The sequence below is a fragment of the Bos indicus genome, chromosome 14 (assembly GCF_029378745.1).
Source record: "Bos indicus isolate NIAB-ARS_2022 breed Sahiwal x Tharparkar chromosome 14, NIAB-ARS_B.indTharparkar_mat_pri_1.0, whole genome shotgun sequence".
Lineage (NCBI taxonomy): Eukaryota > Metazoa > Chordata > Mammalia > Artiodactyla > Bovidae > Bos > Bos indicus.
In genome coordinates, this window is record NC_091773.1 from 48,861,019 (window position 1) to 48,879,126 (window position 18,108).

The following is an 18,108-nucleotide window of genomic DNA, read 5'->3' on the forward strand; positions in this document are numbered from 1 at the left end:
GGAAGAAAGTAAGATGTCTTCTAGGCTTTGCTGATTTCCTACAGGGCATTTTTCACTGGATTCTTCAAAACAGTGTTCTGTCAGGCCTAGTTTGAAAATTAAGATGTTGGACAAATTACTAAAAGGTCCCTGCTTTATTACTCCTAGAGGAGTATTTATTGTTCACCTTCCATTTGTTTTTTTAACTTTGTGTTTACACAACTGCAGAACTTTCTTCACACGCTGTTACATTCGTTGGTCTTTCTCCACATAGACGGTGTATTTAAAAGGCAGGGACCTTTCTCATCTTTGTCTCAGCTTCTAGAATAGTACCTGGAATGTAGTAGACACTTAATGCTAAAGAAATATTCAGTTCAGTTCAGTCACTCAATCGTGTCCGACTCTTTGCAACCACATGAACCACAGCACACCAGGCCTCTCTGTCCATCACCAACTCCCAAAGTCCACCCAAACCCATGTCATTGAGTTGGTGATGCCATCCAGCCATCTCATCCTCTGTCGTCCCCTTCTACTCCTGCTATCAATCACATCAGTCCTTCCAATGAACACCTAGGACTGATCTCCTTTAGGATGGACTGGTTGGATCTCCTTGCAGTCCAAGGGATTCCCAAGAGTCTTCTCCAACACCACAGTTCAAAAGCATCAATTCTTTGGCAATCAGCTTTCTTTATAGTCCAACTCTCACATATATACGTGACCACTGGAAAAACCATAGCCTTGGCGAGACGGACCTTTGTTGGCAAAGGAATGCCTCTGCTTTTTAATATGCTGTCTTTAATAAGTTGCTCATAACTTTCCTTCCAAGGAGTAAGTGTCTTTTAATTTCATGGCTGCAATTACCATCTGCAGTGATTTTGAGCCCAGAAAAATAAAGTCACCCATTGTTTCCACTGTTTCCCTATCGATTTGCCGTGAAGTGTTAGGACCAGATGCCATGATCTTCGTTTTCTGAATGTTGAGCTTTAAGCCAACTTTTTCACTCTCCTCTTTCCCTTTCATCAAGAGGCTCTTTAGTTCTTCACTTTCTGCCATAAGGGTGGTGTCATCTGCATATCTGAGGTTATTGATACTTCTCCCGGCAATCTTGATTCCAGCTTGTGCTTCCTCCAGCCTAGTGTTTCTCATGATATATTCTGCATATAAGTTAAATAAGCAGGGTGACAATATACAGCCTTGACGTACTCCTTTTCCTATTTGGAACCAGTCTGTTGTTCTGTGTCCAGTTCTAACTCTTGCTTCCTGACCTGCATACAGATTTCTCAAGAGGCAGGTCAGAGGGTCTGGTATTCCCATCTCTTTCAGAATTTTCCACAGTTTATTGGAATCCACACAGTCAAAGGCTTTGGCATAGTCAATAAAGCAGAAATAGATGTTTTTCTGGAACTCTCTTGCTTTTTCCATGATCCAGCAGATGTTGGCAATTTGATCTCTGGTTCCTGTGCCTTTTCTAAAACCAGCTTGAACATCTGGAAGTTCACGGTTCACGTATTGCTGAAGCCTGGCTTAGAGAATTTTGAGCATTACTTTACTAGCGTGTGAGATGAGTGCAATTGTGCGGTAGTTTGAGCATTCTTTGGCATTGCCTTTCTTTGGGATTGGAATGAAAACTGACCTTTTCCAGTCCTGTGCCTACTGCTGAGTTTTCCAAATTTGCTGGCATATTGAGTGCAGCACTTTCACAGCATCATCTTTCAGGATTTGGAATAGCTCAACTGGAATTCCATCACCTCCACTAGCTTTGTTCGTAGTGATGCTTCCTAAGGCCCACTTGACTTCACATTCCAGGATGTCTGGCTCTAGGTGAGTGATCACACCATCGTGATTATCTGGGTCATGAAGATCTTTTTTGTAGATCTTGTAGATTCTTGCTACCTCTTCTTAATATCTTCTGCTTCTGTTAGGTCCCTACCATTTCTGTCCTTTATTGAACCCATCTTTGCATAAAATGTATATAAAATAAATATTAGTTTACATCTAATTTTTCCCAGTAGAGGCATGTGTGTATGCACATGTTTATGTACATGTTCGATAGCAACATTCAGATGAGTGATAATTTATTTTGAGCACATAAATTGCACACATATATATTGATAATTTATATTTCTTTTGTACCTTCACACATATGAACATATGGCAAAAGCAATGTGGGTATCAATACCATGCATGTATGAGAATCAAACTTTGATTTCCAGCTACCAGGAGAAGTTACTATCTATTTTCTCTAAGACAGAGCATACTCTTGTTGTTCAGTCTCTCAATTGTGTCTGACTCTTTGCAACTCCATGGACTGCAGCACTCCAGGCTTCCTTGTCCTTCCCTATGTCCCAGAGTTTTCTTAGATTCATGTCCATTGAGTCAATGATGCCATCCAACCATCTCATCCTCTGTCATCCTCTTCTGCTCCTTCCCTCAATCTTTCCCAGCATCAGCATTTTTTTCCAGTGAGTCAGCTCTTCACATCAGGTGGCTAAAGCATTGGAGCTTCAGCTTCAGCATCAGTCCTTCCAATGAATATTCAGGGTTGACTACCTGTTGGATTGACTGGTTTGATGTCCTTGCTGTCCAAGGGACTCTCAGGAGTCTTCTCCAGCACCACAGGTATATAAATTTTCTTAAATCATGACATTTACTTTGTCCCTTATCTGCTCAGAAATTTTCATTGAATGCTCATTGCCTACATATTAAAATCTAGATACTTTCACATTCTTTTTGACTTCACCTTTTCCACTTCATTCCCCATTGTTTCTATCCTTCACTAATCAATGCCCTGGACCTTGTTTATCTACAACTCCAACTCCACACCTTTGCTTCTGTGGGATCACCACCCAAAATATTGTTTGCATCTTTGCATGTCCATATGTACCTCTCCTGCATGGCTCAGGTGAAATGCCATCACCACCTTCTGTAAAATTTCTTGATCAACTAGTGAAAAGTTAATTTCTCACCTCTCAATATTTATAGCTTCTGCATCTCCTCTCAACTCCGATAGCATGTAGACTTCTGGCTTATTGGGCTTCCCAGTTGGTGTTAATGGTAAAGAATCTGCCTGACAATGCAGGAGAGTTATGAGATGCGGGTTTGATCGTGGGTTAGGAAGATCCTCTTGAGGAGGAAACGGCATCCCACTCCAGTATCCTTACCAGAAAAATCCCATGGACAGAGGAGTCTGGTGGGCTACAGTCCTTGGGGTCACAAAGAATCAGACACAACTGATCACTCCACTCTTCCTCATCCTTCTGGCCTATGGATCTTATTGAACAACTATTTATTGAATATCCACAATAACCAAGCACAAAGTGTCAAGGGCATGCTTGTCTAATCAACTCAGGGTTCTCTTTGGGAGAGGAATAGCAAATATTGGATTGATTTACTCTAAATGATTAGTTGCTCAGAGGTGTCCAATTCTTTGCAACCCTGTGGACTGTAGTCAACCAGGTTCTTCTGTCCATGGGACTTTTCAGACATTGAATACTGGAATGGGTTGCCATTTCTCTAAAAAGGATGTTTTTAATTCATAGGTTAATGTGATCAAAAGAAAACAGAGAAGAAAGTAAACCATGTAACAAAACTATGTGCAAGGTTACTATCAACCCAATTTACACATAATTTATGATTTTCACTTACTATCTATTAGCTACTATGTCTGTAAGTATATACAAATGTTTTGTTAATTATGAATAGTATGCAGGCTCCGTGTGATTATAATTTAAGTTAGATAGTGGTGAAGTCTTTAGCCAGAAGTTACTGGGCTTGACTTCTCTCTTCACTTCATCCATCACGTTGATTTTTTTTTTTTTTATTGCCCACCTCAGATATGTACTTGTACACCTCAAAGGGAATCTGTGTTCTCCCGGACATTTCTTTGTTTCAATGACAATATTAGAATTTCCAAAACAGCCACTCTCATGTTCTTCATCTTTTTAAGTCTTTAAACTTGGAGGGTTTCCATTGTGCTAACTACTCACAATTTTCTTAAGCAGTTGCTATAGGAGTAAGAATTGGGGAACCGGTAGGTGTTCCATCTGACTCTCTCTACATTTTGGTCTCTCTGACACTCACTCCCAGTCCTGGTCTTAGTAACTGTCCCCACCCTAGCTTAATTTGTTGAAATAACCCAGCTCCTAGGCGCCCAGGTTCCTGCTGTTGGCGTGGCCCTTTCTTTAAGAAGAGTAAACTGCATCATCTATCTAAGGAGTATACGCAGCTCACCTCTAGTTCAGGACCCGTGTGTCTGTGTGATGAATGCCCTTGAAAACTGCACTGTTTCTTAGCCTGGGTTCAGAGCGCAGCAGTGTTGACAGGGAAGTGACAGTGGTTTGAAATGACTGTAAAGCCTCACTAGGGAAAGCATGAGATAAACACACTTACGGACATCCCTGTGAAGCAGGTGGAGCTGTTAATTCCAGTCTTGATTTCTATGCCAGAGGAGAGCAAAGCTGCCTTAAAATAACTAGAGAGTAGAAAAAAATCAACTTTTGGTAGTTTTTAAAATGACTGAACTGAGGGAAGGCAGGAAAGGATGAGATATAAAAACATATCTACTACAGTACCTCCTCTACATGAGTAGGCCCCAATCTGTTGATAAGGCCAACAAAGTCAGCCTAGATACCCAACTAACACAATCACCTTCATATTAATAGTACAGTACTTAATAGGTTTATGGGCTTCCCAGGTGGCCCTAGTGGTAAAGAAACCACCTGCCAATACAGGAGATGTAAGAGATGTGAGTTTGATCCCTGAATCCAGAAGATGCCCTGGAGGAGGACATGGCAACTAATGCAATGTTCTTGCCTGGAGAATCACATGGACAGAGGAGCCTGGCGGGCTACAGTCCATAGAGTTGCACAGAGTCAGACAGGAATGAAGCAACTTAGCACGTATGCATGTAATAGGTTTATAATACTTTTCACATAAATAACACATTATAAAACAAACAAACACAAAAAATAAAACATTTTTACTCTTACAGTATAGTACCTTGAAAAGTTAGTACTACAGTAAAACAGCTGGAACACAGCAGTTGGCATCAAGTGAACAGGCAAGAAGAGTTACTGACTGGAGGAGGGAGGGAAGGTGGGAGATGGTAAAGCTGAAGGATCATCAGCAATAGGAGACGGAGGACAAGCTGCTATTTTACTCATGCCTGACGTTGTTGGTACAGGTTCTGGTTCCTTGCTGGAGCAAGAGGCACATTCACATCTTTGAAAGTTCACAATGTGAAAGTTCATAAGTACGGGATTTACTGTACAGCCAAGCCTCATGTGTGCCTGGCTAGCTCAGTCGGTAGAGCATGAGACTTAATCTCAGAGTTGTGGGTTCAAGCCCCATGTTGGGCTTCTTTTTGGCTTCCCTCATAGCTCAGATGGCAAAGAATCTGCCTGCAGTGTAGGAGACCTGGGTTCGATTCCTGGGTTGGGAAGATTCCCTGGAGAAGGAAATGGCAACCCACTCCAGTATCCTTGCCTGGAGAATCCCATGGACAGATGAGCCTGGCAGGCTACAGTCCACAGGGTCATAAGAGTTGGACACAACTTAACAATGAAACCACCACCAAACCTTTATTCCCCCAAACATAGGAAGCTTTTTCACCCCTTTAGACTAATGAGGTGAATTTTTGTGAACAGTGTTAGTCTGGTTTCTAAAAGCAAAACTGGTACTCAATAAACACAACACAAACTGTTTCTTCCTCCTTATGTCTTTATTGTGCCTACTCAAGATGCCATTTAATGTTACCCTTGTCTGGTTTTCTCCGTTCTGGGAAGACCGCTTTTCATTGACATCGTCTATACCTTTCTATACAACCGTGGCTGTAGTTCAGGATCTGTAAAAGATGTGAGTCCCCTGTGTGACCCCTCAGAAGATGCAAACACATACACACATACGTACGCACACACACACACACACAATATTGAATTTCTTTCTGTGACAGTTGGAAGGAAGCTGTTGTGCCTCCAGTGGGATTAGAAGGGTAAAGTAATATATTCCTGGCAAAAAGCTAACAAAAATCTTTTTCATCCATGGTTGTATTGTGTTTCCCACTACATGGGCCCCCAAGCATACCTTAGTCCTGTGTTCAGTGTAGCGAGCATTTTAACTGTTGTATATTAACTAGTCTCACATCAAGGGTGACTTTGTACATTATTCATTCAACTGTATTGCAAGAAACCTGAAGCTGCTTCTGCCGTCTTCATGTCCCACCATCACTCATCATATACAGTATAAGAACTAAATGAATTGTCTTAGTTACATTTATAGCCATGGTCTAATTCCTTAAAATTCTTCTTATTCAAGAGTTTCTTATACTGGACTGCTTTATTTTGAGCTGTTGCACGTGCTCTTGTGGGCAGCAGTACAAAAGATGCCACACTGACAGAGTGTTTCTTTAAACAGATCTTTCATCCGCCCTTTTTGTGGTCACCTCATGGCAACTCATCATATTGAATGGTTATTTACAAATCTCGAGTCTTCTTTCAACTCGGTCCAATCAGTAAAACTGTATTAACATGAAACTTGTTTGTGTGCCAGGGGTATAACCATACTGTATGCCAGTATAGACCATATCCTAATTAGTGATCTTTCAGTTATGTCTTGGAGGTGTCTTGATAGGAAGGAAGGAAGGAAAAAAGAGAAGTTGGGAGGAAAGAAGGGAGGGGGGATAAAAGAGAAAAAAGAAAGTGAGAAAAGGGAGAAAAAGAGGAGAAAATGGGAGGAAAGAAAGAAAGAGTGAGAGGGAAACACTGTGCTCTAATAGTTCCATTATGTTTTATAACTAAATCTTGTTATACACAGAAAGGTATACCTGAAGAAATAGAAAAACCACTACTGCTGCTGCTGCTAAGTCGCTTCAGTCGTGTCCGACTCTGTGCGACCCCAGAGACGGCAGCCCACCAGGCTCCCCGGTCCCTGGGATTCTCCAGGCAAGAACACTGGAGTGGGGTGCCATTTCCTTCTCCAATGCGTGAAAGTGAAGTCGCTCACTCATGTCCGACTCTTAGCGACCCCATGGACTGCAGCCCACCAGGCTCCTCCATCCATGGGATTTTCCGGGCAACAGTACTAGAGTAGGGTGCCATTGCCTTCTCCAAAAGAAAAACTAAAAGATCCTCAAAACTTGGTCAATTAATTCTGCAGACTGTTTGACTAATTTTACCTCAAAGATGTTTACATGTTAGAGTAAGCAGTTTTCTCATTGGTATTCAATCTACTGGGGCATTACTAGATCATTGCAAAAGCTTTCTCTGAATTTTGGTGTTGGTGTCAGTTTGGAAATTAATAGTTAACGAGATTATGCTGCTATTGATATGAATTAACTTGTATCTCATTGGACCTGAATAAGGCCCATCCTTGGAAGGAAGCAGTCACTTTCATCCTTGAGTATTTATAATTGTTTTTGGTATTGGGTGCATGCATGGCATCACCAACTCAATTCATACGAATTTGAACAAACTCCAGGAGATAGTGAAGGACAGGGAATCCTGGCATGCTGCAGTCCACGGGGTTGCAAAGAGTCAGACACAACTTTACAACCAAACAACAAAATATTGGATATTGAAAGGGCTGTCTTTGGTATCCTCCAGGACTTCTCAGGGTAGCAACTCCACCAAATATTTTCAAGTACAACACGGATTGTAAAGAATGCTCGTAGGTCCTAAATCTCTTTAGAATGTATTCTCACATTCTAAATAACAAGTACACTTAAGTTTCCCTAATCAGTTTCTAAGAACTTCATTTTCCCTCTTTCTTAAATTTATTGACTTTGTATTCAACTTTTGCTATATCAAGGAAAAGACACCATAGTTTTCAGAATGGTTAGGGATGAAAGTTAAACATTCCTGTCTCTAATGTTTCAGCAAACATTAAAGGGTCAGGAATTGAGTTAGTCATTATTTATCAGCCATCTACCATGTTAATAGCTCTTAGCACATGATTTAAAAGATTTCCAAATTCTTCTCTTCACTTAAGGCTCAGGTCAAGAGCTACCTCTTCCAGGAAGCCTTCCTGACTTATTGGCTGCTTTCCATGTTCTTTTTCACCATCATGAAATCCCATAACACTTTTTGTTTCTGCCATATTTGTTGGTCTTTGACTTCCATCTGTCATAGGTTGTTCCCTGATTCCTTTTTTTAATGTCTAAGGTTTCCTCTGCTGTGAGAGTATAAAGTCCCTGAGGGATGCGTATAGATAATATTTGACTATAAAACTATTGAAATGACTTGTCTCATAAAGAAATCTGAACTTAGTCATCCAACTGAGAGCTCTCATCTTCCAGGCAGCCACTGTGCTATGGTATTTTCATATTGCAAGGAAATTACCACCTCAAAAATATCTGGGAACCTGCCCTAAGAATCTATGACCAAACAGATTGTTTGGAATATTCCCTCAGATGACAAATCTTTGACTTTTGAAAGTGGATTTGGGTTTTGGAAACAGCCAGGAGTCACTTGGAGTCTGGAATTATGAATCGTCCAGTGATTAAGAAGGCGTCATAGTTTCTAGTGAGAAATAAAGTAAGACTCTAAAACACGGGCACTGATTTTTGTGTGTGTATTATTTATAAACCAGCTGTGATGGCAATGCCAGCGGTGTAGTGACACATGTTTTAAAGAATGACACTTCATTATTCTAAGTGTGTTTCTTCCAAAGGTGACTCATTTGAAGGAGATGGTTCTAACTTTCAACCAAATTTCTGGTCATTGTTTAAAAAAAGAAACTAGTCTTATTGGTTTTCATATATGTGCATCCTAGTTCTTCTGTGTATGTTTCTAGCCCGGTGCTAAGTAGGAGGTTGTAAATAGAAACTACTACAAACTTTGGAACCGAATTGCCTGAGCTTGAGGTATGCCTTTGCTGCTTCCCAACTGAGTGATCTTGGACAGGTAGCCTAAGCTCCGTGTGTCTCACTTTCTTTGCCTCTAAAATGGCATGGCTCAGTTGTTCCTTTATTTAGATTTCACATATAAGCCATATCATATATTTGTCTTTCTCTGGCTGACGGACTTCATTAGTATGACAATCTCAGATCCATTCATGTCACTGCAAAGGGCATTGTCTCATTCTTTTTTATGGCTGAGTAATATTCCATTGTAAGGCTTCCCAGATGGCTCAGTGGGAAAGAATCCACCTCCCAAGCAAGAGATGTGGGTTTCCATATGTGGTTCAGGAAGATTCCCTGGAGAAGAAAATGGTAACCCACTCCAGTATTCTTGCCTGGGAAATCCCACAGACAGAAGAATCTGGAGGACTATAGTCTGCAGAGTCGCAAAAGTGTCAGATATGACTTATGGACTAAACAACAGCAACAACAATATTCCATTGTATGTGTAACCACACCTTTATCCATTTCTCTGCTGATGGTCATTTAGTTTGCTTCCATGTCCTGACTATTGTTAATAGTGCTGCCATTAATAGGAGACTACTTTATAGCACAGGAACTCTACTCCATACTCTGTAATGACCCTTTTGGCAATAGAATCTAAAAAAAGAGTGGATATATGGGTATGTATAACAGATTCACTTTGCTCTGGGGCAGAAACTAACACAACATCATAAATCAACTATTCTCCAATAAAAATCAAAAAATAAAATAAAATCATATGGGATTCTGTGAAAATTAACTGAGTTACTGAAGTGCTTAGAAGTGAGCCTGGAACATTGTATTCATTATTAAATATATTAGTTATTCAATTATGAACAGAATTTACTAATTAGGATTAACTATTATCATAGTTAATAATAAATATAACTGCACCATCACTGCAGATGGTGATTGCAGCCATGAAATTAAAAGACGCTTACTCCTTGGAAGGAAAGTTATGACCAACCTAGACAGCATATTCAAAAGCAGAGACATTACTTTTCCAACAAAGGTCCGTCTAGTCAAGGCTATGGTTTTTCCTGTGGTCATGTATGGATGTGAGAGTTGGACTGTGAAGAAGGCTGAGCACTGAAGAATTGATGCTTTTGAACTGTGGTGTTGGAGAAGACTCTTGAGAGTCCCTTGGACTGTAAGGAGATCCAACCAGTCCATTCTGAAGGAGATCAGCCCGGGGATTTCTTTGGAAGGAATGATGCTAAAGCTGAAACTCCAGTACTTTGGCCACCTCATGCGAAGAGTTGACTCATTGGAAAAGACTCTGATGCTGGGAGGGATTGGGGGCAGGAGGAGAAGGGGACGACAGAGGATGAGATGGCTGGGTGGCATCACTGACTTGATGGACGTGAGTCTGAGTGAACTCCGGGAGCTGGTGATAGACAGGGAGGCCTGGCGTGCTGCGATTCATGGGGGTCGCAAAGAGTCAGACACGACTGAGCGACTGATCTGATCTGATTATTATTTTACTGTTCTTTTGAAATTATAGTCATCATCACTTTAACTCAAAATGGAAATCATTTTTAAAAGTCACTTTTCTACAAATGTGATCTTTTTCAACTTAAATACTGGAGGACATTCAAATAATGCTCTCTCTATGGGGTCATTACTTACTACCTGTGCTTCTGGGTGTGCCCTACCATTCTAAAGCATGGGGACTAGCAGCCTGATGATATCATGAGTCAGAAGATGTTCACATCACACTGGATGATATCTAATCTCAGCAGAAAGCAACACACTATACAAAGTAGGAGGTAGAAGGGAATTTGGCAAGAGGCAAGAGAATATATCTGGGTACTTTCCTGGGGCTCAGTGGCAAAGAATCCACCTGCCAATGCAGGGGACATGGGTTCAATCCCCAGTCCGGGAGGATTCCACATGCCATGGAACAACTAAGCCCCTGCACCACAACTACTGAACCTGCACTGTAGAGCCTGCAAGGCACAACTACTGAAGCCTGAGCACTGAGAGCCTGTGCTCCGTAACAAGAGAAGCCACCACAATGAGAAACCCAGGCACTATGAGGAAGAGTAGCCCTGGCTCACCACAACTAGAGAAAAGCCTGGGCAAAGCAAGGAAGGCCCAGCACAGCCAAAGTAATAAAAATTTCTGGGTTCTGGACCAAGGCACCATACATATCAAATGGCTTTGAAATATCCAGCAGGCTCCTTAATGTTCCTTCCAACATTGGACCCTTTAAGACCACAGCTCCTAGTTACTCTGCTAAATAGAAGTGCAAGACATTTACCCATCTGTCTCTTGGCTTACCCAAGAATCACAAATGAATCAGAGGCCATAGATTTCAGATCTCCAGTGCAGGAATAAATGTCCCTTTCCTCATGGATCATGAAACACCAAGGACAAGCAGGTCCTCTGTCTCTTTTTCATGGCCTCGGATATCTGACCATGTGAGCAGGAAGACCCTCTGACTCTCCAGAGATGGGGCAGCTGCCCTCACTTCCCGCCATCTGGAAGTGGGTGGCCTGAAGCTGACGACCTATTAGTGTTGCAAACATGTATTGTGTTGAGTCCATCATCCTGTTTAACTTGGCATCACCTACAACCACTCCAACATTTTGTGAATGAGATGACTGCCAAAGCGGTATGTTTCAGATTCAGTTACACTTAACCCATTATCTCTAAGTGCTTTCATGGTGCTTGTCCTGATGATGAACCCTGCCATCAACATTTTTTTTTTTAATAAGACTGTCTAAGTTTTCTCTTTCTGTCGAGGAGACTGAAAGTCATGAGACACTTTCCAAAAACTTTTCAGGATCTGCAGTGGCATTTCAGTGGGAAATTGGCAAGGGTTTATGTGTGAATGAAGACAAAGAAAGCCAGTGAGCAGTCAAAGCTCTGCAGTTGAGCGTCTGCTTGTCCACATGTCAGAGATGAAATGTGCAAATCTTCCTTCAACTCCTAACAGAGTATGTCTGCCTGAAACTCCTGAGGTCTGATGCATTTTAGGAATTTAAACAGAGGAGCAGAGGACGGAGACCAAAAAAAAAACCCAAAAAAACAAAAACCACCTAAAGCATTAATGCAAGCTTGCCTGGAAATATCATTCCTTTAATAACTGTGTGTAGTCACACCCTTCCTCTACTGCCTCCAACAGAAAATGGAAGATATGACATAGGTTATGTCTACACAGTGCCAAGCATCTGGGTTAAATTCAATCTTGGTGTTTTGATCTCATACGGATATAAGGTTATTTTTTTTAACACCATCTGCAAGGCTGACATAATCTATGTCAGCTAGGATAGTACAATCGCCAGCCTCTGGAGACTTTTACCAGATCATAAAATTTTCACCAGCCTTTCTCTCAGTGACTACTGTTGTATCATTTTAAAAATAAAATTCAATTAATCACTTCCTTGTTTAGGAAGCTGCCAATGGTTCTTGTTGAGATGGCCATTTTAGAAACGAGATCATCTTGACCAGAAGAATCACTTTTGGACAATGTTTGAATGGCCAAACAGTAGTCTCTGGAATGGTTAGCCACATTTTCAGTAACGGGCTCTGCTCTGGAGTTCTTGACAGGTTCCCCCCGCCCTCCCCCAAATACATTAAAATAGGTAGTAATATAAAATAGAAAGAATATGGACTGTTACATTTAAAAATTGACAAACAACAAGGTCATAAAGATATAGCACAGGGAACTATCTTCATTATCCAGTGATAAACCATAATGGAAAAGAATATAAAAAAAGGAATATATATGTATGTATAACTGAGTCACTTTGCTGTGCAGCAGAGATTGGCACACCATTGTAAATCAACTATCTCAATTTAAGAAGTAGAAAGAATATGGATTTAGATTAAGATAAACATATATGAATGCTATCTCTGCCCTGTGACATCCTGAAAAGTTATTTAATCCTCTGAGCCATAGTTTCCCATCTGCAAAGTGGTTATCATAATATTACATAACAAGTTAGTTATTGCATGACTATCAGATTAAATGGCTGATGTTCAAAAACATAGAAAAAGGCAATGGCACCCCACTCTGGTACTCTTGCCTGGAAAATCCCATGGATGGAGGAGCCTGGTAGGCTGCAGTCCATGGGGTCGCTAAGAGTCGGATATGACTAAGCGACTTCACTTTCACTTTTCACTTTCATGCATTGGAGAGGGAAATGGCAACCCACTCCAGTGTTCTTGCCTGGAGAATCCCAGGGACTGGGGACGGGGAGCCCAAAAACATAGTAGCCATTATCCTTTTATTCTTCTTCTTACTAAAAATGACAATATTAAAAGCAAGAAGAAAATGTAACTATTCTTAAAATCCTTATTTGCTATAAGAGGTGGGCTCAAAAGACGTGAATGAGATTTGGAAGAAAGAACACTAGACTGCTGTGAATTTTCAGTCCATTGATCTTCTAGAGCTTGTTTTGGTGACCGTGGACAAGTCAGTGTCCTTGTTTGAGCTTCATATTGTATGCTCAGTCGCTCACTCGTGTCCGACTCTTTGCAACCCCAAGGACTGCAGCCCGCTGAGCTCCTCTGTCCATGGGATTCTCCAGGCAAGCGTACTGGGGTGGGTTGACATTTTCTTCTCCAGGGGATCTTCCCAATTCAGGGATCAAACCTGAGTCTCCTGTGTCTCCTGCATTGCAGGCAGATTCTTTACCACTGAGCCACTGGGGAAGCCCCTATTATTATTATACTGGAGAGCTTCATATTATTTATCCCTAGTCATGAACATGTTAGACCTGCTGTCTAATATCTCCTTAAACTCTATTACCTAAGCTTCAAAGGTTTCAATACAGCTAGAGTTAAAATGTACATGTGAATAGAGTTCTTCCTGCATCCTATATTTGGATTTGATTGTGCTTAATCAGTATTAGTTACTGAAACGGGTAGAAGGAAAGGGCTATCGTGTTGAAACTTTGATATTAGTCACCGTTACTACTATATTAGGTATTGTTGGGATACTTTCATTTGGATTAGTGGCTTTATTTTTAAATTCTTCTCTATGACTTCCTGACTTCACGCTGGCTTTTACGATCTGATTTTAATTCCCTAGCTTCACTGATATCCTGCGTGGAAAAGTCAACACTTCCACTCTTCTCTACAGCTTACTTGGCCCCTTGAAAAGATTGGGGCATGAGGTAGCAACTTCTAAAGTTTATGCACATGTTTGAGAATTTCATTCTTTTTCTCCACTTATGTGTGTTTTTCTAATGTTTTGTCTCGTGTATGCTCACAGAGGGCAGAAATGATTAGCTTTCATCATTTTTTCAACAAGGGAGGAGACACCCAGTGGGAATCTGTTCTGTGATTGAAGGCAGAAGATTTTACTACATCTGAATGGCAGAACTGTATGTCGATTGTGTGTATTTCCTATCAACTGCTTCCATGACTTCAGTCACCAAGTACTTGATCCTCGTGTTTTGGTTCCTGCATCACTACACTGGGATTTCTCCTCCCCCTGTGAATTAGGGGTGTTTTTAATGCTATGTTTGGAAATGTCCAAACATGTTTTCTCTGACAGTAATTCCCAGAAGAAAGGCAACATTGGCCTTTTGTTTTAACACTTAAATGGTTTTTATCCATCATGAAGAAATCATATTTCTTCCTTACCTTCATCAGCTTTTAAACACATATAAGACACCAAAGTGAGTTAAACAATATGAAGTATGCCATAGAAATCTGGCTAATTTTAGAGTGATTATTTTCTTAACAATAAGTCTTATGTTTATAAGTTATTCATATGGATTAAGTAGAGAACTTATGTTTGTAAAACCAAAGAATAAGTAATATTAAATACATGTAAAATTAAATATAAAGGTGAGAGGACTATCTCCAAGATTATAAAAAATGATTCTTAAATATCCATTTTTCAAGAATACCAGTCTACAATGTCAAGTCCTAAATAAGACATTGTAAAAAGTAATTATTGAAAAATTAAAGGAATATAAAAGCCACACACAGAATTTAGAAGAATTCCCTACAAGAAGGCAGTCTATTACTCTAGACAGAGGAAATAATGCAAAGAAGTATCCTTCTCAATAGACTGAAATTGAAGACATTTGGCTCATTGAAGACTAACAAATTTCTGGAGTTAGCAAAATGTATTTGTCCTGCATTGCACTTCCAAATATTACTATCACATTTTTTGCAATCATCGAAAGTTTCCAAGATACTAGTGTAACCATCTGACTTATGTCTACATTAGTCAGAGGAGTAGATCTAGAATATGTGCCATCATTGCTCTGTGCATTTTAAAAATTATTTATTTATTATTTATTTTTTCTGTGCTGAGTCTTTGTTGCTGTGCACGAGCTTTTTCTAGTTTCAGCAAGTGGCGGCTACTCTTCCCTGCGATGCACAGGCTTCTCATTGTGGTGGGTTCTCGTATTGCAGAGCACAGTAACTCTAGAGCACATGGGCTCAATAGTTGTGGCTCCCAGGCTCTAGAGCAAGGGCTCAGTAGTTGTGGCACATGGGCTTCATTGCTCCTAAGTATGTGAAATCCCTTTTCCAGCGCCTCTTCCCATTGGGATGACCTTAACCATATGGCTACATCTGAATTCAAAGAAGGCTGTGGAATATGGTCCAGCTCTGTGCCCAGGAAGAAGGATAAGATTTATTTTCATTCTCTACCTACTAGCATTTACCTACCATGTCCTTCTCCCCTCATACTTCTGTTTCATAGCACAGGTAGTTATTTCTCTCCATCTTCCTTCATTTACATTTTTTCCCCCTAGCTTAGATCTAATTTAATTTGTAGGACAGAAACTGAGAAGAAATTCAACCCAGAAAATACTAAAAAGCCAATCTTGAGGTGGTTGCCTGGCTGAAATGAATTTTTTTTTGTCACCAATTAAATGGGATTAAAATAACAAATAGCTGAATCAAATTGTGGAGTTTGTATCCACAAAACTGGTGTGAGAAGATGTTTATATGATTCTAATAATAATAAATACTAAATCTTAATCATTTATGATTGATCACTCAGTAGAAGTAACAAGTAGAACTATTGAAACAACTTCTATCTACCTATATCCTAGAGAAATCTAGGAATTATCAAATGTTTTTTTATGTTTTATTTTTAAGCCTTTAAATATATTCAAATTCAGCTTTATTATGACAAAATATTTTTTATATTTGATAAATTTGTTAAGGGATTATCACCACCTCTCATGCTATTTAAGGACCTTGGTGCACGTGTGTGTGTGCTAAGTCACTTCAGTCATGTCCAGCTCTGTGTGACCCTATGAACTGTAACTCACCAGGCTCCTCTGTTCATGGGACTCTCCAGGCAAGACTACTGGAGTTGGTTGCCATTTCCTCCTTCAAGAGATCTTCCCAACCCAGGGATCAAACCTGTGTCTCTTACCTCTCTTGCATAGGCAGACAGATTCTTTACCATTGGTGACACCTGGGAAGCCCAAGGACCTCGGTGATGACGCATCAAAAATGAGGTCCAGAGAAAAGCTGAACAGTTCAGTTCAGTTCAGTCTCTCAGCCATGTCTGACTCTGTAACCCATGGACTGCAGCACGCCAGGCTTCCCTGTCTATCACTAACTCCTGGAGCCTGCTCAAACTCATGTTCATTGAGTCAGTGATGCCACCCAACCATCCCATCCTCTGTCGTCCCCTTCTCCTCCTGTCTTCAATCTTTCCCAGCATCAGGGTCTTTTCCAGTGAGTCAGTTGTTTGCATCAGGTGGCCAAAGAATTGGGAGTTTCAGCTTCAGCATCCATCCTTCCAATGAATATTCAGGACTGATTTCCTTTAGGATGGACTGGTTTGATCTTGCAGTCCAAGAGACTCTCAAGAGTCTTATCCAACACCACAGTTCAAAAGCATCAATTCTTTGGTGCTCAGCCTTCTTTATGGTCCAACTCTCGCATACATACATGACTACTGAAGCTGCACAGTATGTACTAAATGCTCAATAAACCTTGGCCATTATTATTATTTTCTAATCAGGCAATTTTTTCTATCCTCTTACTTTCCTTCTTTATAAATGTGTGCCAAATATAGTTGAAATTAATAGAGCAGGAAGGAAGCAGGCGTTAAACCAAGAAGTAAGAACTTGCTCCACTCATGAAATGGAAGAGAACACCTCGTTCCCCTGTCTGGCAGGGATCCTCTGAAATCAAATGAGGTTTTGCTCAGAAAAAAGTGCTGAAAACCCAAACTTGGTGACTCTCTGACTTTTATAAATTAAATACAACTAAACCCAGAGGTCCTTAAGATGAATATGTTTCTAATTTTGTTTAAATGCAAATTTGAATCCATGTTTCCTAAGTAAAAAGGATTCTATTTTAAAAACTGTATTTAGCTACTGCCAGGATAGTGTACCCAAATTACATATCTAGTTGGGATTTTTGAAGATAAGATGTAATGAGACTGAGGAAGGTGGGAGAAAGGGGGCTAACCCAGTGTGTCCCTCTTGCATTTCAAATGCAATCACAGATATGAACATTCTTGCATAAGGTTGATGCAGAGAAACTCCTAAGGGAACTGAAATCCTGTGGTCCTGAGTAAATGCTGTTCTCTGTGGTTAGAGAGTTGGGAAGGTACAGTGCAGGCATGAAGCAGTCAGCAGGCTGAAAGAAAGGGGAAGAAGCCCTGGCCAAGGCATCTGTTGGCTTATTGGTCATCTTTCAGAAACACTCACACAAACCCTGAAGGCCTCATAGGTCATTACTTATTGCCAACTTTTCTGTACGGGGTAAGTTATAAGCAACAGAGGTTATCTATGGAGTTAAGGGCTTGAGACCCCTCTGAAGAAATTGGTTGCGAATATAAAGGGCTGTAAGCTCATCCTGAAGCTTTAAATGAACCCACAGTTCCTGTTTTTATAGCAAACTTTAAAATAGTGGGGAATAAGAAGTCATTGAAAAACAAATCTTCTTCACAGGTTAACTGATTTGGAGAAATATTTTCCTCTTCCATTATAGCAGCTGCTTCTTTCTTTCTTTTTTTTTTAAATGTTTTATTTTAATATGTATTTATTTGGCTGCAAACCAGGTCTTAGTTGTACCATGCAGGATCTTTAGTTGCAACATGTGGGATCCCCTTGCACTGGGAGCATGGAGTCTTGCCCTTCTTTGTTTAACTACTTCACCTCCTATCACAGAGCACTGCCTGTTGAACTACTCCTTAGCTCTGCAGCTGGAATGATATTTGGCTTCTTAAAATGGTGAGATTGGAAACGTGCAGATGAAACTGCAAAGACACTGAGAGGCAGATTTGACATTGCCCATATTGTCATCCTGTTTAT